Source organism: Cavia porcellus, unplaced genomic scaffold (genome assembly GCF_034190915.1).
Source record: "Cavia porcellus strain 051 isolate PalLab524CR breed Dunkin Hartley unplaced genomic scaffold, mCavPor4.1 scaffold_15, whole genome shotgun sequence".
NCBI classification, from domain to species: Eukaryota; Metazoa; Chordata; class Mammalia; order Rodentia; family Caviidae; genus Cavia; species Cavia porcellus.
This window is the reverse complement of record NW_026947498.1, coordinates 53,904,687-53,931,265: the sequence shown is the minus strand read 5'-3', so window position 1 is coordinate 53,931,265 and position 26,579 is coordinate 53,904,687. Positions and strand designations below refer to the sequence as shown.

Sequence of the window (26,579 nt, the reverse complement as noted above, 5' to 3'; positions counted from 1 at the left end):
AACCTTTCAAAAGTTTGCAGTCATGGGTGCAGGGCCTCACGGGCATGGGGCACTTACAGATAATGAGAAATACATTGACAAAAGCTAGTTTACGGCAATCCTAAACATTGCAAGGTGCCCTCATTAGTGGGGTGTTAAATTTAGTCCCACAGGCAATTACAGTCAGTGGATGTGTGTGTGTGTGTGGGGGGGGGGTTTCCACATGGAAATTTTTATTTTTATTAATCTTTTCATGAAAAATTTGCAAAGTCACGGCAGACAAGCATTGCAGAAGCTTCACCCTTTTGGCTTTTTACAGCCCTAACATTGGCCTTTGCAGTCCCTTGAGTTCTGCATTCTGCTCTTGTGTTCTTTTCACTGTTTTTTTGAGGTCTTTTTTCTTCTCATACAAGCCATATTTTGCAAGCCTGTGTTTGGGTTCATTTTTCTTTGCATAATCCAAGGAATCACAAATAATGCCAAAACCAGTTGTCTTGCCACCACCAAAAATGGATTCTAAATACAAATACAAAATAACATCTGGTGTGGTCTTGTATATTTTGGAGAGTTTTTCCTTGTTTTTGTGTTAGGTATTGTTGCTTCCCTGGGGTGAAAGACATCAATGCCTACTTATTTCCCTTGAAACAGTTGGCTGGTCACGAACTTCCTGGTCTGCTTGGTTACTGCGTCATTTATGATGACTGAAGATCGTCACACAGCAAGGGGAGAAAAAGAAAAAGCTTTTGTGAAATTTTGAAGTTGCTTCCTCACTGCCTTGGTGAGAACAATTCAGTACTTTTTCATTTCAGTTAAACCTTTGGGACACAGGCCAACTTAGAATGGTGAACCATTTGCCAATTTGGACATTGCCCTTAGGTAATTAAATTCTTTGTTTGTCATCAACCTCCAATCTTATTTAAGCTGTCTTCACCTGCCTCAGATTCTCCCACCTGCAGCCTGCTTCCTGTCTCCCAGATCCCAGACAGCTTGAAGGAGGATTTACACATGCAGCGTAAAAACCAATCTTGCCCTTGCTGCAAATCTCTCCTGAGACACAAGGCTCAGGACACAGAACTCCTCTCCTGGTCCAGTCTCTGAGCCTTGCTCAGAGAACTGAATTTCTTCCAAGCCTGCACACATCCCTATGGGTCTAGTGATTCCTCTGGGAATCCAAGGACCCTGCCTTCCCCAGGTCTGGATGGAGTCATTCATTTAGCACACAATGTGTCAAGCACTTTTGTAGCAGCTAGAATAAATCAGATAGGCCAAATTGTTGCCTCTTATGGGAAAAGGGGAGACAGATCATGTCTTCTTCTGTGTTATGCTTATATTACAGAATATCACAAACAGGTTAATTTAGAGGAATGTAAATGTATTTGGCTCATGGCTCTGGAAGCTGAAAGCCCTAGATCAAGGCTACTCCTGGTAGGGACTTTGTGCTGCAACATTCCATGGCAGAAAGGATCATGGGTAAGACGAAAAGGGAAGTGGGCAGACTTAGTTTGTCATCTTGCACTTACTCCTGAGACAATGGTGTTAAGCCATGCACAAGATCAAACCCCTTATAGCTAACCTCCTCTGAAGGGTCCCACATTGCAACTTAAGCTTTGGGGCTTAGATTTCCAACACATGAACTGAGGAGCGCACATTCAAACCACAAGCACACAATAAATACCAGAATCTCAGGGAGCGGAGTCATCAAGCAGAGTAAGGATGGTGGAGGTCGTAGAGTAGGGTGAAGTCCTGCCCTGACTCTGAGAAATATTGCCATTCCTTCTCTCCCTCAAGCCCTGTTTTACAGGACAGGCCCAGTGAAAAATGAAAAATTCCAAAACCCTTGTTAAAGAATTACTAAGAATTTCTAGCTGGCAACCAGTAACTGTTTGATCAAGCTCAGTGCCCTGCATGCCTGCACAGTCCCTACTCCCTAGAAGCTGGTCCCAAGTGCTGCACCCACTTGCCCCTGAAGGACCTGTCTGAATCCCTGTTGGTGGGTCCAGCTCATCCATAAGGATGCCCTGCTGCTTCAGTTTGCAGTTCCAGACTCTGGCTGAGACTTGCCTGGGCCTTGGACCCCGTGCCTGAGCCCTTCCTGCTGGCCCTCTTCCCCACCTCACTCCCCAAACCCTCTACGGCATCCAGCTCCACTCCTAGCACCTGTTCCACACAGTGGCAGGTCCATGGGTAAGCCCAGAATTGGCACTCCTCATTCCCACCAGGTCCTCTTAATTCCCACTTGCTACTTCTCAGGCTTGCTATCTGCAGCAGGCTGAGATCAGCTGGTAACACGATGTTGGTCTGTGTTCAGAATCTCCAGAGTGTATTCTCATAAGCACAGTCTTAAAGAGACTGCTCAGGCTCTGCCCACACTGAGAATACAGCTGCAGGGAAACAGCCAGCCTGTGGGTCAAGAAAAGCCAGCTATTCACCAGATACTTCTTTATCAAAACATAACTGTCACAGAGACACAGATACCCATATATCTAGTGGGCTCTTTAAGATCCCTGCAAAGGCTTTGCAGCACAAAAGTCTAAATGCAACCTTCATCCCAGCTCCACTCCTGCTGCTGTGTGAGATGAAGGGGAGGGCACAACTGAATATGCATTTGTTGAATCAGCATCTGTGACAACATAGATAACAAGTGTGACTCTCTCAAATGGGGGAAGGGATAGGTCTTGCAAAGAGGAATCAGTGTCAGACTTTTATTTTTGCAGGAGGAGCTTGGAGCTGAGACACCTGGCACAGGTCAGGGTTGGTAAACCTCTTAGAGCACAGGAAAGGATGGATGATAAGGAGTCATTCCTGGGACTCATTACTGTACATCTTCAAAGAAGAGAAGTGACACCCTTCCTGGTTTAGTAATGAAAAGGATTAAAAATGTGCTTTCAGGACTACATAGGCTCTTTTTATTATTTTCTAAAGCAGCAGGAAAGGATATAAATCAACCTGGGTTGTCTTCTTATTACATAAAAACTATGGGGGAAAAGATTTCCTAATTTTTTGAGTTGATATAATTTAAGTATATAAAAATAACCTGGGTCCTGGCGCCATATTCCAGAGGTGCGTCCAGGCTAATCACACGATCCAGAGGTTCTGAACTCCTTCCATCTAGATGCAAGACCCCAGCAGTGTGACACTCCTGGGGTGCATCCCTGCTAGCTGCACAGAAGATCCAAGATCTGCCTGGCCCAGCATCGTGGTGCAACCCGATTCAAAGAACACCCAGCCAGCCTCACAGGTCACTGAAACAGCAAGCTCTGCCCAGCCTAGAGTTGCATCGTCATCCATCAGAGAGTGACCAGCCTAACCAACAGGTCCTGAAGATTTTGAGCTCTGTCCATCACAGAGCAAGGCTTTGTTGCCATAGTTTGGGGGTGTGCCCTGGCTAGGCATGTGGATTTCAGTGGATCAAAACGCTGTCTCGTGCAGCATTCCAGTGTAATCAGGAGGGTGCCTGCCTAGCCACATGGGTCCCAGAGGAAAATGAAAGAGCAACACACAATCTGAGATCTCCAACCTACCAAGAACAAACCCAGGAGACACTGAAATGGAAGACATTAGAAACTACACAACTGAACTTTCTGAAATGGTAGCAACTGAAGTAAAGAAACAGCTCCATGAAGCTAGAGAGGAAATCAAATCAGAAATAATCTCACAGGTAAGAAAAAATGAAAAACATTGAAAGAAATGTAGAGTGTATCTAAAGAAGATCTGGATAAAAAATAGAGGAACATAAGAAAATGATGGAAATCTTAAATGAACAATATAAAACAACTAGAATACATGAAATAGATTCAAAGAGATATTCAGGAAATTAAAAATTCCATTGAAAGCTAGCAGAACCACTTGAATGAAGCTGAAGATACACTCTCAAACCTTGAAAACAGGATGGAAGCTTATGATCATAAAGGAAAGATTTCTTTAAAATATCAAGGAATCAGAAAACAACAATTTAACAGCTGCAAGATGATGCAAAGAGAAACAATATAAGGTTGATAGGTGTCAACAAAAAAGCAGGGGTCAACACAAATGACAAACTATTTACAGAAATAATAGCAGAAAATTTTCCAAACATGGGAAAAGAATCTGATATACAAATGAGGGAGGTATATTGAGTCCCAATTAGCCATAGCCAAAATAAATCTTCACCCAGACATATAATAATTAGGATCTCAGAAATTCAGCACAAGAACAGAATACTAAAATGTGTCAGAGAAAAGAAACAGATCACCTACAAAGGAAAGCCTATCAGAATCACAGCAGACTTCTTAACACAAGCCTTCAAGTCAAGGAGATATTAGAGTGAAGTATTTCAAATCCTGAAAGAAAACAACTTTCAAACCACATTGATGTATCCTACAAAACTATCTTTCAAAACTGATAAAGAAATAGGATACTTCCATGATAAAGAGCAACTGAAGAAATTCATGACCACCAAACCAACACTACAAAGAGTACTGAAAGATACTTTAGAAAGAGATAAAGATGGCTACAATTCAAGAACAACAGTGGTTAGGAAACCACTAAACAGTACAAACAATTAAACAGAAAAAGTAGAAAACCAACAACAGAAAGGTAACATGACAGGATGAGTCAGTACATACCAGTTATATCCATCAATGTAAATGGTCTCAACTCACCAATAAAAAAAAACAGGCAGGCAGAGTGGATTAAAATATAAAATCCAACAATATACTGTGTATAAGAAATACTCAAAAGGAAATCCATAGACTAAAAGTTAAAGGATGGAAAACAATACTCCATGCAATAGGAAACCAGATAAAATTAGGGCTAACTATTCTGTTTGCAGACAATGTGAACTCCAAACCAAGAATGATCAAAAGAGATACAAAAAAAGGTAACTACATACTTGTTAGGGGAAAACCTGAGAGGAAGAGATTATAATCATAAATATAGAGAGGCACCAAATATGGGAAGGCCCAACTATGTAAGACAAATCTTAATAAACATGAAAAATCAAATAAGCAATAATACACTTATATTGGGGGACCTTAACACCATGTTGTCACAAAGAAACAGATCAACGAAATGACAAATCAGCGAAGAAATAACTGAACTTAATCAAATTTGTGAACAAATAGACCTCATACAGACTGTTCCACACAATGACATCAGAATACACACTCTTCTCAGCTGCACATGGGTCATTGTCTAAAATAGATCATATATACTAGCTCATAGAACATGCTTATGTAAGTGCAAAGAAATTGAAATAACCCTATGCATATTATCTGACCATAGTACAATAAAATTGGAAATTAATGACAATAAAACACACAAGAACCCATAAATACATGGAAATTAAATAACACTCTCCTAACCAACCAATAAGCCACAGAACAAATTAAAGAAGAAAGTAAACAATATCATTTACAAGTAAATGAAAATGCAAATACAACTTATCAGAACCTGTAGGATGCAATGCAATCAGTTCTCAGAGGGAAATTTGGAGCACTAAACTCCCACATCAGGAAAATGAAATGAACACAAATAAACAATCTAATGCTGCACCTCAAACATTTAGAAAAAGAAGAGCAAGTTAAGCCCAAAGCCAAAAGAAGGAAGGAAATTATAAAGATCAGAACAGAAATTAATGCAATTGAAACTAAGAAAATAATACAAAGAATTAATGAATTGAAGAGTTGGATCTTTGAAAGAATAAATAAAATTGATAAACTCCTAGCCAATATTATCAAAAAGAGGAAAGAAAAAACTGAAATTCATGCAATAAGGAATGAAAAGGATGAAATCACTACAGACTTTGTGGAAATACAGAAAATCATCAGTACCTACCTCAAAAACCTTTACTCTCATAGATTCAATAACACGGAAGAAATGGACAGATTCCTAGAAACATATGAGTTACCAAAGCTGAATCAAGTAGATATAAAGCTTCTGAATAATCCAATTACAGCTAATGACATTGAATATGTAATTAGAAGTTTCCCAACAAAGAAAAGCCCAGGTCCTGGTGGATTCACTCCTGACTTCTACAAGAAATTTAGGGAAGACTTAATGCCAACACTCCTCAAACTTTTCAATGAAATTGAAAGGGAATCAAGTCTCTCTAACTCATTCCTGGAAATAATTATTATGCTAATATCAAAACCAGAGGAAGGCCCAACCAAAAAAGAGAACTACAGGCCAGTCTCCCTAATGAATACAGATGCAAAAATCCTTAATAAAATACTGGCAAATAGAATGCAACAAATCATCAAGAAGATTGTACACCATGATCAAATGGTTCATCCTAGGAATGTAGGGCTAGTTCAACATATGCAAATCAATAAATGTAATACACTGTGTCAACAGAACCAAAGATAAGAATCACATGATCATCTCAATATATGCAGAAAAAAACTTTTGACAAAATCCAACACTCATTCATGATAAAAAAAAAAAACCCACAGAAAATCACAATACATGGTCTTTACTTCAATCTGATAAAAGCTATATATGATAAATCAACAGCCAACATCTTATTAAATGGACAAAAACTGAAAACTTTCAACCTAAAATCAGTAACAAGACAAGAATGATCATTATCACCACTACTATTCAATATCATTCTGAAGTATTACCCAGAGCAATTAGACAAGAAAGAGAAATGAAAGGCATAATGATAGGAAAGGCAGAAATTAAATTATCATTATTTGCATTATTATATGATACTGTCCACAGAAGACTCCCAAAACTCCGAAAGATGTAACTCCTTCTAGATGTAATAACCAAATTCAGTAATGTAGCTGGACACAAGGTCAACACTCAAAAATCAATAACGTTTCTGTACAAAAACAAAAAGACTCACTGAGAGAGAAATAAGGGAAACAACACCCTTCATTATACCATCCAAAAAAAATGAAATACTTAGGAATCAATCTAACAAATGAAGTAAAAGACCTATACACTAAAAATTATAGTACTCTGAAAAAAGCAATTAAAAAGAATTTCAGAAAATGGAAAGATACTCCTTGTTCATAGACAGGAAGAACAAACATTGTGAAAATGGTTATTCTCTCAAAATTGTTATACAGATTTAATGCAGTTCCAATAAAAATTTGCATACCTCACAGATCGAGAGAAATCATTCCTAAAAGTCATCTCAAACTAGAAGAGACTTAGAATTGCAAAGGCAATTCTGGGCAACACAGGTTAGGCAGGAGGTATCACAATCCCTGACTTGAAATTATACTACAAAGCTACTGTGATATAATCAGCATGGTATTGCAATAAAAACAGACCTGAAGATAAATGGAATAGATTAGAAGATACAGCCACAACTACAAACACATTCAGTCATTTCATCTTTGAAATAGGGACCAAAAATGTTCACTGGTAGAAAGATAGCCTCTTTAATAAATCGTGCTGGTAAAACTGGCTTTTCATATGCTGAAAATTAAAACCAGACCCATGCCTATCACCATTCACTAAACTAAAGTCAAAATGAATCAAAGATCTAAATATTAAAACAGAAACACTAAGTCTTCTGAAAGACAAAGTACGTAGAAATCTTGACAACACAGGAGTAGGCAGAGAGTCCGTGAACAAAAATCAAACTGCATGAGAAATGCTCCCCAGAATCAACAACTGGGACCTCATCTTATTAAAATTTTTTGCATTTTAAAAGAACTCTCCAACAGAGTGAAAAGAAAACCGATGAACTGGGAAAATATCTTAGCCAACTGTGCCTCAGACATAGGACTTCTATATAGAATATATAAAGAATTTTTAAAAATCAGGCCTCCAAAATTCAAAGACCCAATCCAAAAATCAGCATCTGAGATGAATACAGACTCCTCAGATAAAGAAACACAAATAGTAAATAAATATACAAAAAATTTTCAGCACCATTGGTCACTCGAGAAATGCAAATTGAAACAGCACTGAGGTTTCATCTCCCTCCAGAAAGAAAGGCCAAGATCAAGAAATCAACAAATAAGAAAAGCGGAGAGGCTTTGGGGAAAAGGGAACTCTTCTGCACTGCTGGTGGGAGTATAGACTAATGCCACAGTAAGATCAGTGTGGAGATTCCTCAAAAAGTAGGATCAGGAGGTTCCATTTGACCCAACTATCCTGCTTCTGGGCATTTTCCCAGAAGGATTGAAAACATCATACCACATTGATATATGTGTACTCATGTTTATAGCAGCACAATTTGTAATAGCCAAATCTAGGCAACAATCCAAGTGCCCATCAATTGAGGAATGGATAGAAAAGATGTGGTATTTTTATACAATGGAGTATTACTCAGCTAAAAAGAAAGATTGCATCGAGGCTTATATAAGTAAATGGAGGTGACATGACACCATACTCATAAGTGAAATAAATCAAACTCACATGTGTAAATACCATGTTGTCTCCCTAGTATAAGAAACTGAAGAGCACATATGATTCAAAATCTACAATAAATGTTGTGTAAGGGGCACATATGATTCAAATGTTGTGTAAGAGCACATATGATTCAAAATCTACAATAAATGTTGTGCTCAAAGGGGAAAAGCAACTGGGGTGGGGAAAGAGAAAAGAAGGGAGAGAAAAAAGACATAAATGTGTGTGTGTGTGTGTGTGTGTGTGTGTGTATAATAGCTTTCATAACTGTACTCTAATTGTGTTAGTTCTTGTAAAAGAACAGTTAATACTCATATGGTTAAATCAATTTTACATGTCTATATCTCATAATCCAAGCAACCCACTTGAAGGTAACAATATGCACTATGCAACCATTGCTAAATTCCTATCATCTTGTTTTGAAAACTTATACTGTTACTGTTTTGGGTTTACTGTTGTTGCTTGTTTATGTCTTTTAATTTTTGTTTTTCTTTTCCATGTTTTTTTCTCCTAAAAATAAATGAATAAATAAGAATAACCTAAGTTGATGGTCCATTATTCTGATATAAGAAAACATTAAAGAATGGAGCCATTGCCTACTTAAAAGAAACTGTTACCCAACCACGGTCTCACTCATCAAATCAAGGCAAAAGCCTGGGAAAGCTTAAGCTTGATAGTGTGATGCTGCTTCCTCCATCCTGAGAAAGCTGTTGGGTATGTTGTTGGACATGTCACAGGAGGAAGGGATGCAGGGAGCCGCAGAGACGGTCACATCGGGCCTGGCCACCTGCTGCTGGGTGCCGAGGGCTCCTCTGTCTGAGATGCCCTTTTCTATGCTCTTTCCTTTTCTCAGTCTTCTTGTTTTGTCTGTTCTGTTTCATTTTGTGCTTTCTGTGTCTTGACTGCTTCTATCTATGTCATCCTTCATCTCGAATCTCCTTGTGCCCAGTGTCACCTCTCTGGCTGTAGACTCCTTTTTGGATGATGATGTGGGCATTCTGCCCTAATTCTGTATTTGTTGAGCTCTGTCCTGCGAAGCCTCTGGATTCACCCAGGGCTGGAGCTGAGCATCCCAGGAAGCTGCCAAGGCAAGAGACTTTCACTCACACGTCGGCGGCCAACAGCTCTGCCCCTCGCCCTTCCTCCTCTTCTATTAATCCCCGCTGCTTGTGGCTCCCCTCCACTTGGGCTTCGGCTGCTACCAAACATACTCTGTTCATGGAAAAATTACATTGAATAAAAGCAAGAAAAGCGTTTTCTACTTTCTAAGGATGATTTCTTAAAATGATGCTGTCTTAAATGAAGCTTGGATCCTATGAGTAACACTTGCTGAAATGCTTTGAACACTGAAAAGTACTGCAAGCATTAGCTGTTACCTTCGCCAAAATCCATCTGCAGTTTCAGGTAGCTAGAAAGCTTTCATGAGGAAGTATCTATTCACATTATGTATTTGTTTTTTCAAAATAGATGCCATTTTCAAAGTGTGGTGATGCATGCCTCTAATCCCAGCACTCAGGAGGCTGAGGCAGGATTGCCATGAGTTTGAGGCTAGTCTGGGCTACACAGTGAGCTCAAGGCCAGCAAGGGCTACTCAGTGAGGCCCTCCGTCAAAAACAACAACAATGCCGAAAATTTGAATGCCACTTATTTTTCAAAGATTTTCCTTGTTCACAATTCTAATCATATCTGTCTCCATTCTAACTCCATCATATCATCTCAATCATATCTAACTCCATTCAGAGTGCACATCTATTGTATGAAATCATAAATTAGTCACCCTGGAGTTGTGATGATTCCTGGCAGGGAAGATTATGTGCTAACCAGAACTCCCAGCACGCTGATAAAAACGATCTAGGCCTGATTCAGTAGTAGAATGTGTGCCTGGCATGCCTAAGACTCTGGGTTCTATCCCCAGCACCGAGAAAAAAGGTGAATTTTCTTCCCTAGTATTACGTCCACTGGAGCCTTTTGTAATCCCCAAAGGTAAACTCTGACACAGGGTTACAGAAGAAGCAATGCACCTATGGGCCTTTAAAGACATCTACCCCATACTTTATTTCAGTGGCTTATTAATTTTAAAAGTTGTGCAAATTGTTGTGTTTACTCTATCATAATTGATCTTGTGTGATACAAGATAACAGTGTATGGTCTAATTTTGAATCAAAGTTTTATAAGCTCTTGCAGGATGATATTAATTTAAAACGGGCCATTTTGTCTGGAAGGCTTTGTATTCCTCCATGTTATAATCAATAGTACATTTGTTTGGTTAGCATCTCCATGTTTGTTGAACACTGTGAGCATTAGTATCTAAATGAGGTCTGAGTAGAACAAATCAAAACATAATGGTGAGTTCAATGAGCCTATTTGCTACTTTTTAAGTAGTCAGTAAGAATTATTTTAAGGAGATAGTCATTGTCTTATAAGCACTATAGGTGCTAATAACTTGAGTTATTGTTGAGGTGACACTCAAGTCAATACAGGCATTTAAAATTAGGTAACTAAGCAGGCAGTGGTTGGTGTTTTGCTGCCTTTGGGTTCAGATAAGATTTCTCACATTACCTAGCCTTAATATAAAAATACAGATACATATTTTAAAGAATGAAGTCCATCAGATTTAGTAGTCATTTCCTGTCCTAATTGCACATTAGGATCACCTGGAGTACTTTTTAAACTATAAATGCCCAGATTCCCTGTAAGACCAATTACAGGCATCCCTCCACACCCATCACTTCTACATCCAGATTGTAAATATTTTTAATTGCATCTATAATGAATATGAAACAATTTTAAATTTTTGTCATTATTCCCTAAACGACAATAGGACAAGCATTCACACTGTACTTATATTAACTGGGAAAGGATTTAGAGCACATGTGTAAGTTCTGTGGAAATATTATGTCATTTTATATGAGGCACTGAAACATCCACAGATTTTGATGTCCCAGGAGAGTAGGCAGTTCTGGAACAACTTCCTCATAATTATTGGGAGACATGTAAGCTTCAGATTTGGTAAGTCTGCGTTTCTCAAAGTGTGGTCCTTGACTATGTGATGGTCAAACTTTATTTCATAATGACTGCTTGAAAAGATTCTTGAAGAGAGCGCTGGATCTTGGGGTTCCTCCACTTCCAGGGAGTTACCCCACTGATGTGCATAGCTGATCATGCTGTTTGGAGAGGATCCCTGGGGTGTGACTTTGGAAGATTCATCTTCTGTGTGTCCTGTTGCCCAGCCACCAGGAAGGGGGCAGCTTTTTTCTCCCATGTCCAACCTGCCATGACACACCTATCTTGAAGCCAGCTGACCACAGACTGAAACTTTGAGCCAAATCAAACCTTCCCTCCTTTAAGTGGTGGATGTCAAGTATTTTCTCCAGCAACATAAAATCTCACTGATACCGGGAACTTCAGTGTTTGTTGAGAACTTGTTAGAAACACAAAATGTCAGGCACTCTACCAGGTCTTCTGAATCATCACTCTGGGAAGATCCTTGGCCCTGTTTGTTTTACTTTCCAGGCTGAGCTCTGCGAACTACTGCTCTCAGTCTCTGAACTCATATTTGTCAAAACTTTCAGACATTAAAATATGCATCCAAGATTTGGAGTCACTAGGGTAGTATTTCAGAGGCATTAAAAAAAAGAAATCGCTGGAACAGAAACTCACATAAAACACCCATTTATAGCAGAGCTGCCTCTTACATCTCAAACGTACTTCTCTGAAGAAAGCCAGTCAGGGAAGCTGGCTGAGGTCACACTAGATGGATGTGGCTGTCTCTGGGGGACGCAGCCTATGTGATAAGGAGGGCTAGTCGAATGCTTCACATGTAGGAAGTTCTGCCTCTACTGAGAGCTTTTAAGATCAAATAGGTGAATCTGAGACTTCATGGACATGGACATAAATTCCACTGGAGTAAACATCCCAAAAGGTTGTCTGTAAGAGAACTTAATTTGTTAGGCTCAGTGTGACACAGACCCGTAATTGCAGCTACCTGGGAGGGGGAGGCAGGAGGATCTTCTGCCAATTCAAGGCCAGTCTGAGTAGCATGAGACTTTGTCCTAAAAACATATATTTAAAAAAAAGCTGGTGAGGTAGTACATGCCTGTAATTCCCAGCACTCAAGAGGCTGAGGCAGGAGGATCATAAATATGAGACCAACCTGAGACATTCTGGATACTGACACACACACACACACACACACACACACACACACACACACATATATATAATTATGACAAAGTAACAAATGCTTTCACTTCATCAAATACTCAGCTTGAATTGAATACATTATTTTCTGCAGTTATTCCAAAAGCGACTGCCTCACTGGTGAGCCCTTATGAGGATGATAAAAGGCACATGGAAAAAGCTGATTTGAGTTAGTTTGATAGCTTACATTATCTACAATTGATACTTTTTGCTATACCTTTTATAGTACAATGGATTAACAAATAAAAAACATTCAATTTTCCTTATAGTTTAGTTCCTATGATAGCTAAATGTTTGAGAGCTCTAAAAATAAATGAATGAACAAAGATATTTGTACTTATTCTTATCTGTACACACATAGATAAATAAATATGTGTCTATATCTATCAGTCACTCCCATTATGCACCTATCTATCCATTCCTAGAGGTCAATACAAATTTATTTTAAAATTATTTAGTATTCTCAATCTTACCTTTGGCACTAAAGGGCTAAATAACTTTCCACTGAAATCCCTTCCTTCAGAAAGGAGGCCTTACATGTATTTACACCCAGTAAAATATATATCGAGTTATTTAAAATAGAAATGTCTCAGAAAAGAGTAAGAAAAAATGTTTCAGATGCACTATCAGCTCACTGCAGTGAAAGCTGCCTAAATTGAAATCTTCTCATTAGCTTTCATGGCATGTGGATGAGATTGTATTCAGTGCCGTTTTAAATTCCACTTTGTGTCGGGCAAAGGTATCATCCGATGCTTGCATTCTCTCAAATGTGTCCCTCTCCAGTTGTCTCCAGCCTGTGACTGATCACCTCTGGTGACATGAAATCACCTCTCCTGACGCCAAGGATGTATTCTATTTTTGTCCTGAAAGTTAGAAAATGACTTTCTCATATTGACCCTTTATCAATCTTTCTATTGCCCATATCTGTCTTGCCACTCACCCCGGGCCACACAGACCATGTCTAATCCCTCCACAAGTACAGTAACCTTTCACATATTTGAAAATTGCTACCAAAATGAGGTTTCACTGAGACAAATATAAAGTTTTCTATACTGGGACCAAAAGAAGCAGGCTGCAGAAGTACTCGGCCCACATATTTTAGCTCCTTATAGAAGAGAAAGTTGAAAATGAAAAACCCAAACTAGCCCAGGGTTGGCAATGCCAATCCTTGATTGGAATGAAGACTTGAGCCTGATACCAAATCTATTCTCTTTCTACCTCTCTCTAACGCCACAGGCTTGTAAGATCTTGTAGGTGTTCCACTTTGTGTCTAATGTATGGGCTTTGCATGCTGGTTCTCTCTACATGATGGATTGTTCACTTGTCTTGCCTGGCTTTCCTCACTAGGGTATTTGATTTAGATGAAAATTTCCTATAGTATGAAGCATATGTAACAGTACTGAGATTTACAAAACAGTTGTTATTCAAGTATGATAGACTCTAAATATCATTCTGTTAAGCATTTTCTGCCTACAAAAGCACAAAGGTGAACAAAGAGAAAGGAAAACTATCTCAATCTAGAAATGTAATTCCTGAACTAGCAATATAGTTTAGTGATACAGCCCACATAAGACCTAGGTTAAATCTCCAGAGTTGCATAAAAGGAGGAAAAGAAGAGAAATACAATTTCTTTCAAATGTATGGCCTTATTTAGCATACAGTTGCAGGTGCCAAGAAACAGCTTAGATAGTTAACAAAACTTTGAATCACTTATATTTTCTTTCTAAAGACATGAATGCTTTAAGAACAATTCCAAAAATGTCTAAATATTTCACATATGTCTACTTCTCTGATTAAACATGTTTCCTGATCATGTTTCTCTGTTTCTAATCTTTCTTTCCCTCAAGTCTGTTTACAAACTGCTTCTGTATTCCTCTTCTGCATAATGAATGAGCGTCTGGAGCCTGCACTGTACTGCGCGAGACTTGGGGTGTGTCACCTCCCCCCTGTCTCACTGGGCCCCTTTGTGGGCTGCCCTGCTCCCAGCCGGCCTGAGCCGAGGCTTCTCCAAAGCCACCCCACATTCTCCGGCCTGGTGTCTACCACAGGATAGTGCTTTCTACTCGCCAGGACTACCATGGAATTTTAGCAGTTCTTTGTACTTAAAGGCTTTATTTAACCAGAGTAATGATGACTTGAAAAACAGGTGGGCTGTGCTGAGGACCAGTATTCATATTTGTGATTGAATTCACTCTTTAGACTATCTTTGCGTGGTTTTAATTCTCCTCCAAACTATTAAAAGGTTTCCAAAAGACAATCTTCAAATAATAGACACATTTGATTCTTCATATGAATATAAATCCTGAGAGGAAAACATTCTGATTTTTGGTTATTCCTCACTTAGGGAGCCCATGAGCACAAGAATGGTTGAGTCTCATTGATTCGTCCCAGGTTGAACCTCGTCAAGCTGCTACAGGGAACAATCTCCTGACTCGAACTCTTATGAACATCTGGTTTCATCTTTGAGTCAAATGATGATGTTGAGGAGCAGAGAAGGGGATGGTGCTAGCTGGCTTTTATTGAGGGCTTAGTACATGCCAGCCCAGTTCTAAGTGCTGCATGTGTACATTCTGATTCAACATCTACAATTCTAAGTGGTGGGTACAGTCTTTCCAAGAAGTCGGGCTCAAACAGGTTAATTTTCCATGGTCACAGAGCTAGTGAACGATGAAACAGCGTGAAATCCAAATAGTCTGAACCAACATAAAACAGTTACCTCCCTCGGCCTCAAGGCTGCAAGTTTTCCATTAGTGCCAAATCTAATCTCAGAGCTAAAGGACTCTCAGCTGCCTCCCACATTTTCTGGCACAGAAGTGAATGCTGATAGAGTTCAGATTTCCCAATGATTCCTAGAGTAGAATATATTTTAGAACTACTTCATGCAGTCTTTTAGCTGCGTTTGCAAAGCAGAGATGCCCAACCCTGGAGATTTTGATTAAGTTGTCCTGACGTGAAGTTCCAATATCAATAATTTTTAAAAGCTACAGATTCCAATGAGAACCACTGTGACTTCCAGGCTGCCACAAATCAGTGGACTTCCTGGATTTTATTTTCACTGAAGAGAAGACACGAAAGACACAGAAAGGCCCTGGGCTGCTCCAATCTCACATGCCAGCCACAGTTCACAATTAGGAATCAGAGCTCCAATTCAGGGATTCAGAGGTGCAAAGAGAAGCCTGCAGTGGTGGCAGTCAGCCTCCAGACCAGGGTCTGAGTCTCTGATGCACTCAGGGCCCTGGCAGGGGCCCAAATGGCAGGTATAATCAGAATTTCCTGGGGGACATTCAGAGCGGGTCCCTCAGCAAGCACAGCTTCTAAATTTGTCCTCAAGAATGATTAATCTGTTTAAGCAAATTCCTAGAGCATAATTATGATGCTCTAATCAAGGAAGGAGATGATTATGCAGCAGCCTCAGACACTGATGTGGTGGAACTAGTTCGTGACCAAAAGGCCTACTGGGAATTGTGAAGGTGACAGAGTGGGCTTAGCCAGGGACAAAGGATAAGTCCACCTTATGGAAGGTCAGGGATGTTAAGGGGAAAAAAAGCTGTTAAGGTAGAGGGGTCAGTTGATGAGACAGCTGCATGTCAAGAGCAGTGACCCTTGAGGTCACAACTCCAAAGGCTTTAGGAACAGCATTGCTGATGGAAGTTAATCTTTAAAATGCAACAGATCAGGGAGACGAGATTGGCTTCTGGGTCTCTAGAGCCTTCTGAGACTAAGAAGGAGTGTGTGTCAGAGTCCCTTGGGAAATATTCAAGAGGTGTTGGGTAGCCCAGGGCTATGTGATTGCTTGAGACATGTTTGTGTCTCTGCTCTAACCAACACACCTCTTCTGCAGACAGCAGTTAGATAAGGTACACAGCTCTGCACTCCAGTGAGTGATAGGAACACAACCTCTCCAAACATTCAGTTCAAGCATCATAGTGGCATTTGCCTCATTCCCATTTTGGCTGAGCACTGGGGCTGTGCCATGCACATATTCTTGAAGGAACGCATGGACCTCTCCACTGGTCCCTGGTATGAAAGTGCACTGCCATTTTCCTTTCTTCCTCTGCATAAAGCAGCAGTCTGTTGCCCCAGGTTCTGCTCTGGGTGAGGGGTAAGGCACTGGGAATTCAGAAAGCAGGGCGGGTGTGTGTAATATTGGTGCCATCTGTTTCAGCACCTTAACTCTAAACCCTCACTGCCATCATGGATCACTTTGAGCTTCTCAGTGACACAAATGCCCCAGGTCAGGCCCAGTCACTGATGAAAGCCTGCAGCTCTCAGTTGGTTCTTGAATTGCCTTCTTAACCCACAGGAGGCTGATTAAATTAAGCACTCTTGAAACTTGAGCTCTTAAAACAGAAAAGGAAAAGATGGAGAATTAATTCCTCTCTTCTGTTGATTCTGATGATTGTAGCTGCTTCCTTATAGGACAGGCTGGCAGACAGGCCCCCTGGCATATAAATAAGTAAGATGGGGACAGGACAGACACAGGAGCATACCTTGGACACAGAGGGCAGCTCACTGCAGTCACACTGCTTGCTTGATAGCTCAGGTCCCTGCTGGCCACTACCTGGTTTCTGGATTTACAGCCAGGCTAAGCATAAGGAAGGGGAATCAAGTGTGTGAGGACCAAATCAAGAAACTAGAGATGGATCTCCTGGGAATTCAAGGTAGACATTCAGCAGGCAGAAAGAGGGAGGGCATCACTCTGGAGAACAACCAGTGGCAGGCAGTCTGTGTCCCATACCAAGGGCAAATGTACATTCTCTAGATTGAAATAAACAGCACAAAAGCAGCAGACAGCCTTTCCCTAAGATCTTTGCCTCCAACTATACCGCTGCCGGAGTTAATCTCCATTTTCTAATTCAAGGGCCCTTTAGTAGCTTACACAGTCCTGATTTCCATTAAGGTGTTTTTGAAGGTTTGTTGACTAATATCGAAGGCAGATTCCAACTCCCTAAAGAGTACAGCTATGGAACAATGTCAACAGCGTTAATGCTCTGCAAACACAAGATATGTTTAACTCAAATATTTAAATACAAATGGTGTGTTTTGTAGTGAATACAGAAGAAAATGCTTTGCTGCTTGTCATTGCTGAGAGCTAGTGAGAGATATCAACAGTATTAAATAACACAAACATTTTCCCCTGGAAAATTCCACTGGGGTGCTGTGTACTGACCCCGATTATTTTTTAAATTGGCTGTGTGTTGACTTGCTGTGTTTTCCTCCTGTCTTCTCTCTAGTGGGATGGCTTGCCTCTTGAAGTGTGCAGATCTCCAATTCTGACAGGTTGCAGTCTTTCGCTGTTATTGGATAGACCCAAGGTCGGGGGTTGTTGGTGGCAGTGCCAATATGTGGTGGGGTCAACAGGTTAGAGCTGTACCCTGCTCTTCCCTGAAGGACAGCAGCAGAGCCCTCTCAAGGTCAAAGCCCAATGTTCTAAGGATGAGCAAAATGTATGATCCATCCTGGGAGCCTTGAATAATCCGGGATGGAGCTGACTGATGAACGCTGAATTATAACTTCCTTATTGTAAGTCAGATACCCAATGTGGAGGCATGAGGGAAAGCCCTGCCTCCTGTGTCTCTTCCATTATACTGGTCTAAAATATCTCAGGTTATTTCATTGCCACCAAGGACTGTATTCTATGCTGGATATCTTCTGATGGCCATCCTGTCCTGGTCTCCACTTCTCTCCATCCTGCTTAAAGTCCAAGGAGGCTGAATAAACAGACTGTTTCAGCAAGTTCTCTTGCTCTCTGGCTTCCAGTTGGGTTTGGTACAGTAGGAGCCGGAGGAAGAGAGGAGCGTGAGGTCAGTGTCACCATGAGGTATGCCCATTACCCGTACTGTGCGCCTACCTTTGAGTTTCCTTGACCCAGACCTTTCAGGCCTGGCAGTGACTCAGCCTAATGTTTTGAAGATGTTGTGTTCTCTTTTGTAGTGGCCTTCTATACCTTGGTAGTTCCTTTATCAAATTTTCCCAGTGCAATGGTGCTATTTCCTTCTGGCCTTACTAATACAACAATGATGGGGTTCAGGACACAACATCCCAAATATGGCATCTTGGCACAGTGACTGTTTTAAACTGAAGGAATTTGAGAAAATTATAGAAGGAGGAATGTCATTGTCACCTTCCCTTGTCGTGAAACAGGTCATAAGATCCTCCTGTAAAATGGGCCCTTCTGATACCTGGAGAGAAGAAACACCTTAACGCTGAAGGTGAAGGATCAGAGACAGGAATCTGAGCCGTAGCTTGGTCATCACTTGACATCCTTTCGGACCTATCATATGTTCCCACGACTGTCCACTTGTTCTCAAATCCATCATAAAACCCCACAGGGTTTTGTCTTTGGGTCTGCATTTCCTCATGAAGGTGCCATGTAAAATACTAAATAAACTTGTATTCTTTTCTTTTATAATCTGTCCTTTGCTATTAGGGACTCAACCAGAAATGAGGATGGGTAGTAAAAAACTGATTTTTGCTACTCCACAATATCATGTATCAAATTACATTATTTCAAAAATATTTCCTTCTAGGGCTGGGGATTTAGCTCAGTGGCATAAGTGCCTGCCTGGCAAGCAGGAGGTCATGAGTTCGATCACCAGTACCAGAAAAAAAAAATTCCTTCTGTGGTGCAGTTTTGTTGATGTCTTAAGAATATGCTGAGCTTTTCCTTGCATATCCAGTGCCTCAAATGAGGTCGAGTTTGTCCAGTAGACCAGGCCTTAGGTTTCCCAGGTGAGAGCATCTGCTCAGGATTGTGAAACCAGCACTAAAATACCAGAGTACAGTTGGCCACTGACAACAAAGGAGCCCAGAATGGGGATAGGAAAGGACAAAACCATCAGTACCCTTTAAAAATAAAAATTCAAAGACTTAATTACAATTTTTAATTTAGTGTTACTGAAGATTACAAATAATTTCATTACAAAAATCTAATTAAATACAAATGATTCAGGTTTCACCAAAAACACTGCATAATACAGTCTAAAACATTGTAAAGAAAAGGTGATTAAATTATCAAGTATTGTAATGTCTGTGCTTCTCTGGAAATCCACCCAGGCCTTTTCTCTCTCTGTGTATGTGTCAGGGTCTCTCTGTTGCTTACAGGAGACCAACAGGCTGCCTTGGTCCAACAGTGAAAGAGGCATTGGTCTGCAACCTCCCTCTTGATTCTCTGGGTGCTGGGTAATTCTCAAGTGATTCAGTCTAATTGCAGGCTAATTAGTTCCCTCCTCTGGGAAGCCTTCCTGGCTCCCTGAGGCAAAGGGAACAGTTTCCTTCACCGTGGAACAGTTTCTTTCACCGTATTCCAAAGGCATTGGACACAGTATTATTTTACATCGCAATAATCATAATTCTTATCTCTCTGACCTTCCAACAGTTTTCAGGAAATTCAGTACCTAAGTGATTCCTCTTTGGTGATATTTGAATAGTATTGTTTAATTAATAGACTATTTTAAGAGGGTGTTAGAGTTACAAAAAAAAATGAGCCAAGTATAAAGAATACCTAATATCCCTATTTCTTTCATCTTTCCTCTGCCCCTACAGTTATCCTTATCACTAGCATCTTCTATTAGTGTGATGCATTTGTTACAATGGGTGACCTAGTATTATTATTTACTAACGTCTATAGCTGTCATGAGCGTTCACTTTCTGTTGCACATTTGTGGGTTTTGACATGTATCCACTACTCACTGCCGTACATAATTGTTCTGCTCCTCTAAAATCCTTTGTGCTTCACCTATTCACACTTTCCTCAACCCAAACCTTTGCCAAACACTGATAATTTTACTCCCTCTCTAATTTTGTCCAGAATGTCATATAGTTAACATAAGATTGGCTTACTATTATGCTTTTAAATTTTCTTCAAGTCTTCTTGTAGTTTGATAGCTCATTTCATTACCAAATAATATTCTACTGTCTGGATATCTTTTTTGCTTCCAGATTTTGACAATTATGAATAAATTGGTTACGAAGATGTGCAGATTTTTGGTGGATGTACATTTTAGTTCACTTGGGTGTACATGTAAGAGACAATTCTTGCATCATGCAGTAAGTCTATGTTTAGCTTTGGAAGAAACTGCCACAGTCTTGCAAAGTGGCAGTATCATTTTTCATTTCTACCAGCAATGAATAAGAGTTCTAGTTGCTCCACACCCTCTCCAGCACCTGGCATCATCAGCGGTATTTCAGTGTGCTAATTTGTAAGTTCCTGACATTTGATGTTGACTATTTTTAGCCTCCTTGTCACCTGCAAATTTTCTTTCATGATGTGTCTGTTCAGAACTTTCACCCACTTTTTAACTGTATTTTTCTAACTATTGAGTATTTTGAGGAGTTGTGTGTGTGTGTGTATTTTGGATACAAGTCTGTTATCAGATATATGTCTTTGCATATATTTTAGTCCCTGGCTTGCCTTTTTATTTTCTTAAATTTGTAACCATTACATTGTATACAGCACTTCAAAGTTTACAAAATTTGATGAAATAATCATCTCAAAATGACCTGTGAAGATATATACTACTAGGCACACATGAGACATATGGAAACAAGAGGAAAGATGATTTAATGCTGGTAACACAAAAATGAAATGTCTTGGTTCTCACAAATGGCTTGCCTGAGAGAGGCTTTTTTCCATCACCTGTTGCGCACTGGCACTGCGCTGGGTGTGTGCTGTAGAGCTGAAGATATGTCTCCCCTTTCTAGTTTGGCTCTCAGACCTGAGGAATGTTTCTTGTCTGCCTGTGTGTGCTGAGAATCTGTCCTGGTTTTCCAAGATCCCACACCAGGCTCTTCATCACTCCACATTCCCCAGGTGGGGTGATTCCCTCCAACCACTTCTCAGCTGCCATCTTGGGGTGCTATGGTCTGGGTCCCACTGGGGAGCAGATATCTTGAGATAAGAGGAATAGTATGCTTGGTGATGACTGTGTATTTTGAAATAGCTAGAATTTTGAGAAGCTGATACAGGAGGATCATGAGTTTGAGCTAAGCCTAGGCAACTAGTGACTAATATCTCAAAAAAAAAAAAAAAAAAAAAAGGCTGGGGATGAAGGCCCTGAGTTCAGTCCCATACTGTCCCCTACCCCAAGCTAGTAAGCTATTAGAGGATTAGAGAACTGTGTGTTCACAATGCAAAGAAATAAAACAAATTTAAGGTGATGACTATGCCAGTTTCCCCATATCAGGTACTGAATGCCCCATAAATATGTAACATTTTGATGTGCCAATTAAAAATGAGAGTACTAAGAAAACACAAACACAGGCCTAGGATTTAGCTCAGTGGCATAAGCACCTGCTTGGCAAGCATGAGATTGTGAGTTTGATCCCTGGTACCAAAAAAAAAAAAAAAAAAAAAAAAAAAAAAAAATCCAAAAAATCCCCCCTAAACCCTCCAAAAGCCCCACAAATTTTTTTTAAAAAATGCTACTTCAGAGTCTGAGATGACTGTCTTAGAAATTCTCATGCCTCTTTTGGTACATATAATGAAACAAACAGAAATGAAAGAAAAATACCAAAACAAAAGCAAAAGCCTCCCATACAACGAGAGTATGCATTTTGGCTCCTTTCTGAACACACTCACTGAGAGCTGGTGATCATCACCTTCACGTTCCAGGGAGAGGGATGCATGCCTGAACATGTGTTTGTGCTGAGAAGTTGCACAGACTCTTTGCACACCACTGTACCCACTTGGATGCCCAGGTCCTGCCTGTCTAAACCATCACTGAGGTCTTAGTTTGGCAGCTTTCCAGGGCCTAGAGATTAGTCTTCTATTTCTTGCTGACTCAGATGAATTAGACAGCCTTAGCAATCCAGAGACTACCTGAGTGGTTAATGGCGTGGGTGACATCACTGGAACTTGGCACCACTGAGGATAATCTGAGAGGAGTAGTCAAAAGCTGACAACCCTTCTTTCAGAAAGCAAAATTGCCTGGTTCTGATGATACCAGTTGTTATTGGCTTCCCTGCTTGCAAAAATGTCACAGTAATTCCAATGGAGCTGTTTACACCAGTGGAAGAATCTGACTTCTTGATAATATGTTTCAGTTGCAAACTGCTCTAATGCCACTCAAAGCCTGTCCAGTAAAAATCTCCTCCCAACTTAGAGAAGTGATCTGGGAACAGTGCCCTTCTTCAGTAAGGTTATGCTCATTGGGCTGATGGTTTTTGTTCAGTAATACATTTAAATTGCTTAAATTTACAGTTATGCTTCACTCACATTTAAGAACGTGGCTCTCACCCCCCCCCCCCAGACAGCCTGCAATTTCCTCAAATATGCAATGAGAGCGTTGTCCTTTTGAAGTCATTTGAAATAGCCCTGGTCTCAGCCATCTCAGGAGAATATTCTCTGGCTGATAATCATAGCAAGTGGAAGGAACAAATGAACTGAAGCCACCAGGATCTGCTTCCTCTCTAGCTCCCTTGAGGCTGTGTTGCAAGGCAACAGTGCACCTATTGATCTGGAAGGAGGCCAGACTTACAACTCTTAACAGTGAGGAGAAACAGCCCTCCATGGCTGCATAAGAAATGCAAGGAGGCTGAGTGGAGACACCCTTTGCGAATGATTCACAAAATGAGTCACATGTGCAGGGCCATCCAAGGAAAAGAGGCTCAGTAGAAATGAACACAATTAGGTTTATACAACCCTGTAGCGGTGATTGCTTAGTACTACGGGTAGCTTATGGATAAATGTGCATGAAGAAACATTTTAAAACTGGAAAATATGGATGAGATTACTATGTGAATTTGAGATACATTTTCTATGTAAATATCTTGGGTAATCAGTGCAACATAAATTTTTTAAAATGCTAGCTTTATTTATTTATTTTTAAAAACAGAGGTAAGGAGTAAGAGGGAAATGCTCATTTCTTAGCTTTTACTCTGTATGTATATGTTCCACCATATTCCACAGATGCCTGAAAGGATGAACCTTCATACTTTATTTTTTTCTATATATATAATAAAATTCATTAGGCACAGAGATTAACAATAAGATGCTTATAACTATATTATAATGAAGCATTTTTAAAATTTGTAAGTTATTTCTGATAATTTCTAATAATATTTTAGACATCAGTTAGCCTTGGGTAACTGACACTGTAGAAAGTGAACTTGCAGACAAGACAGGATTACCATACCAAAGATAGAGATCAGTAGTTCTGTGAAAATGGATTTCTTCTTTGCCTGATTTTCCAACTCAGAACTGTGTGTGGATGGCTTAGAAGGTACAATGGTAAAGACTAATTCAGATAAAGCTAACATTCAAATTAAAGTTTTGACCTCAAAATAAAAATACAGGAAAAGAAAAAGGGAGTTGGCGAGGTGTGAATCGTTATCCTCGGTTTAATTGTGGATCTCTCAGCTCTGTTCCAAATCCTGGCAGCTGTAAGGACAGCAGTGCTCCCTTGCAGAGCAAGGGGAACCATCAGAGGGAAATGCTGATTTCCAGGATCCTGCCTACTGTGGAATCTTGCAACGTGGTTGGTCCTGCCTTACCTCTGAAGACAGGCAGAGTCCTACTACTTCCTAGGAGAGACTATTCATCAGCTAATTTACAACTTAGTTCATCTTGCCACCACCAATTACTGCTCCCTGCAGTAGGCTGGAAAGCTGGGGCAGATTTAATCTAAAATAGATCTTTGGCTGAAGAGCAGGCGGTGGTGGTGGCAGGCTAGAATGTCACACAAAACTCAGAAAAGGAAAAGTGCACACTCAGACCAGAAAACCATTTGTTTTTTTAAAAGAAGGCATATGGAATATTGGATGTGTGGGTAGGAGTGAAAGAGGAACCCAAAAAAGTAATTCACATGGATACATGCCCATCTACAGAAGAAAAAAATCTTGATTCGATTCCAATTTCCAACTGTCCTATAGAAGAATGCAGTATAATTAAAAGCCAAGCATGGTACATGCTGGGTAGAACTTTAGGGGCCAGATCCAGGTGGCCAATGGAGGTATTTTAAGACATTTACCTGTTGCTTTGCCGCAGTCCTCTGCACATGAGAAGTCACCAGGAAGCATTGCTCCAAACTGTCATTTGAAGTCAGATCTTTGGGGAGAACAAGCCCAAAGAAAAGCTTTTGGCAACACAGATTTTATTTGCCAAATCCTTGAGGAGCCATGGACAGGTGCCTGATGAACCTCAAATTAAATCCTTAAAATTTCTAAAACCTTTTATGAATGCATGCATAAATTATAGTGCAGTTTGCATATCTAGGAGAAATGATCTGCTTATCAAAGCAGATGTTTTTGGAGTTAAAAAGGAAGAAGCCCTTAACTATCAGTCCCCAAAGAAGGGATTTTGATGTGATCATCCTGAGGTGAATATTTAAGCAGCAGTCTTCAATGATTCCAAAAGGGAAGCAACCTGCAGTCGTAGAAAGAACAGGTACATTCTGTAGCAAAAAGCCCTTTAAGGGTATTAGCAATAGAAAGCTCACATGCCCAACTTAAGACCCAAATGAAACAGGGAAACACACATCACGGAGACTGTACCATGACAGTTCCCTCTTGCTCCAGGACCAACCTAGGGGAAAGGATTTCTGGAGTCATTTACCTAGCCATCAAACAATATACTCCATGGAGAAAAAGGTGACGACTAAAATAGTATTTTTGAGAGGTGCTGTGCTGAAATCTAGTATTAAATTTTAGCAACATTCAAGAGTTGAGACAATAATAAGGAAATGAGTAAAGCAAAGGAAGAAGGCAGAGAATTGTTCTACCTGGCTGCTAGAATGACCTCTTTAATTTCAAGGTAAAAACTGCACTGCCTCAACCTTGGGCTTCCAGTATTTCTGGGGTTACCATGATGTGGCATCCTAGCCCCGATAACCTGCTTAAAATCAGCAGCTATGAGGCTCCATGCACTAGGGCACACACCAAGGAACAATCTGCATCATGGGTCTTCCCCAAAGGCTTTCATCACATTTCTCTCTAGCTCTGTGGCTTGTCTTTGCATGTCCTTCGTTTTTGCCAAGTTCTTTTCTCTGAAAGCATTAAAAATGATCCTTTTACAGCAGAACACTAACACATACTCATCTTTTAAGTCTTCAAAAAAATTTTTCCCCCATGAGCCTGCATCATTTCTTCCAGAGTTCAGATTTACCCACAATCCTAGGTGGACTGTCTTGTTGGTATTTCCAGGTGCAGATTGGCTGACTGGATTTACATCATGGGAGTATGAAACACCAATTTGATGGACATGAGTTGTGGGGTAACGGAGAACTCTTCTAGACAAGAACATGTGAGTCCAAATAATTTTCCGTGAGCTTGTAGGCTGGGCACGAAGCAATATTTTTAACCAATTTTAATCGTTTTTATTTTGACTGACATACAATAGTTTTTAATGCAGGTACGATTAGCATCAATGGCTAAATACTATGTATTTATAAGAATGTTTTAGACATTCAAGGACTCATGTTCAGATAATGCTCAAATATATTAATACTGTCAAATACCCAAGCTAAGATATGATATGGGAGAATTTGAGATTTTTAAATTATCATGTAAGGGAAAGTTGTTGAATAGAAAATTCTGTTACCTTTTTTGTTTCAATAAAAAGCTGCAAAGTATATGGCAAATCATTACCTATTTTTTATCTACTATCATTTTTACTGTTAGTATATATTTCTTAGTGCTTTCATGCTTCTCATCAAGATGTGAATTGTTTGCTCAACTGATCTTTCATCATCACCCATAATGACAGGAAAGATCAGGAAAATAATACACTAGAGCACGTTTCTTGGTCATATTTCATGTTGGCTTTAGAACCATTTTAATTTTGAAGGCAAAGCACCTGAAGTTTACCTGAGCTGTGCTTCCAGCTTCACTCTGGACTTTCCATATACAACAGCCCTGCAACAAAAGACTTCAGTTTATGTAAGTTCTAATTTCTGGCCTGACTTTTGAATTCTTTTGTTGATTTGTCTTCCAGAAAGTCATGGAAAATTTTATTTCTATGTCTTTTACAGATTAAGTGTAGAGAAGATAGAAAATGCAGTAGGAACAGGGTTGGGATAAAGTGTAAGGGTATACTGGTACAGAGAGACAAGTTT

General features: G+C 40.0%; 1 pseudogene; it reads right to left on the bottom strand.

The window, feature by feature from the left end:
* Positions 1 to 230: 230 nt before the first annotated feature.
* LOC100727493 (small ribosomal subunit protein eS24-like) lies at positions 231 to 9,325 on the bottom strand (annotated as a pseudogene).
* Positions 9,326 to 26,579: the final 17,254 nt, after the last annotated feature.